The sequence below is a fragment of the Seriola lalandi genome, unplaced genomic scaffold (assembly GCF_002814215.2).
Source record: "Seriola lalandi dorsalis isolate HSWRI2012SDOR001 ecotype SW California unplaced genomic scaffold, Sedor1 jcf7180002054864, whole genome shotgun sequence".
In the NCBI taxonomy this organism is placed as follows: Eukaryota; Metazoa; Chordata; class Actinopteri; order Carangiformes; family Carangidae; genus Seriola; species Seriola lalandi.
The window spans coordinates 835,728-837,438 of NW_019525417.1; the positions used below are offsets into that span (position 1 = coordinate 835,728).

Below are 1,711 nucleotides of genomic sequence, written 5' to 3' on the forward strand. Positions count from 1 at the left end.
TGTGGTGTTCTGTCTTTGGGGTGTACCAACCTCTGTCTGAGTGTGTTGCTGGGTTTGAAATACACAGGGATACGGTGTTTGTTGAAGATCCTCCTGAGTTTTTCTGATACTCCAGACACATATGGAATGACTATGTTGTTTCTCTTGTTTAGTTTTTCTTTCTCAACCACTTTGCTGGTTTTCTTTCTGGAAGTAGCTGCAGTTTTCACAAAGGTCCAGCTAGGGTAACCACAAGTTGTGAGGGCAACCTTCAGGTGCTTGTGTTCTGCCCCTTGGGCCTGTGAGCTGGTAGGCACGTTATCAGCTCTATGTTGCAGGGTTCTGATAACACCAAGCTTGTGTTCCAGGTGGTGTGAGTCGAAAAGTAGATATTGGTCCGTATGCGTGGGTTTTCTGTATACCCCAATGTGGAGGCTCCTGTCCTTTTCCATGTGGACGTCACAATCTAAGAAAGGCAAACTATTGTCCTTGGCATCCTCTCTGGTGAACTTGATGTTTTTGTCCAATGAGTTAAATTGTTCAGTAAAAGCTTGCACCTCTGACTGTCGACTGTCATTGACACTTGGAGCACAAAACGGAACCAGTGACATCATCAGCCTTGTGAACGCCCACAAGAGGTTAAATACCTGGGTCTCCACACCAGAAAGTAGGACCAGTCCCAGCCTGGTGAGATGCGTACATGAACTGATGAAGCCTCTTGGATGAGAGGTGAAACGTCTTCCCAGACAAATAATCAAGTCCAGTTTTTTTGTTTTTTTTTTTCGATTTAAAACTCCTTTAGGAACTGAAACTATAGAGAACAGGAATTCAACCCGGGCCGCGGCGGTGAGAGCGCCGAATCCTAGCCACTAGACCATCAGGGAGCTGATATCTAGCAAGATGAGTGTACAGCTGTACTTGGATGAACTCCTATGGGAGTCCTTATATACTTTGATAAGTTTAAGTTAATTAGCCTAAAAGGACTTACAGTTATGTTACTGTTGACCATCTCAATGTAGCGATTTGAACTTGAAAAGAACTGAAACTATAGAGAAAAATCATTCATTTTGTGTTCATACAAAAATGGTTACAGACGAAACCTCCTACAAAGACTGACTCAATAGATATTGTGACGAATGTTAAAAGTATGGACACAATGAAATTTTCCACCAGATTGGGAATTGAACCTAAGCCACGGTGGTGATACCACCAAATCCTAACCAATAATCAAACAAAACTTCTCATTGTAAATATGGCCAGGATCAGATTTTGGGTCATGCTAGGGAGATTTTTTGAGTTTTGTCTTTTCTTTGAATCAAGACACACTCAATTTCAGCATATTTTGGCACCTACCTTCATGATATTCGCTTTTATAAATGACCTGTACTATTCAGTAACTAAAGAGTCCTTCCCTGACCGGGAATCGAACCCGGGCCGCGGCGGTGAGAGCGCCGAATCCTAGCCACTAGACCATCAGGGAGCTGATATCTAGCAAGATGAGTGTACAGCTGTACTTGGATGAACTCCTATGGGCGTCCTTATATACACTTTGATAAGTTTAAGTTAATTAGCCTAAAAGGACTTACAGTTATGTTACTGTTGACCATCTCAATGTAGCGATTTGAACTTGAAAAGAACTGAAACTATAGAGAAAAAGCATTCATTTTGTGTTCATACAAAAATGGTTACAGACAAAACCTCCTACAAAGACTGACTCAATAGATATTCTGAC

General features: G+C 41.8%; 1 protein-coding gene and 1 non-coding gene across 3 annotated transcripts in view; one reads left to right on the top strand and one right to left on the bottom strand.

Moving 5' to 3' along the window:
• The window catches only part of eogt (EGF domain-specific O-linked N-acetylglucosamine (GlcNAc) transferase), a 23,262-nt gene that overhangs the window by 9,433 nt on the left and 12,118 nt on the right, over positions 1–1,711 (top strand). The window lies entirely within an intron of this gene.
• trnae-cuc (transfer RNA glutamic acid (anticodon CUC)) lies at positions 1,388–1,459 on the bottom strand. The gene has a single exon. It is a non-coding gene; the product is annotated as a tRNA-Glu (tRNA).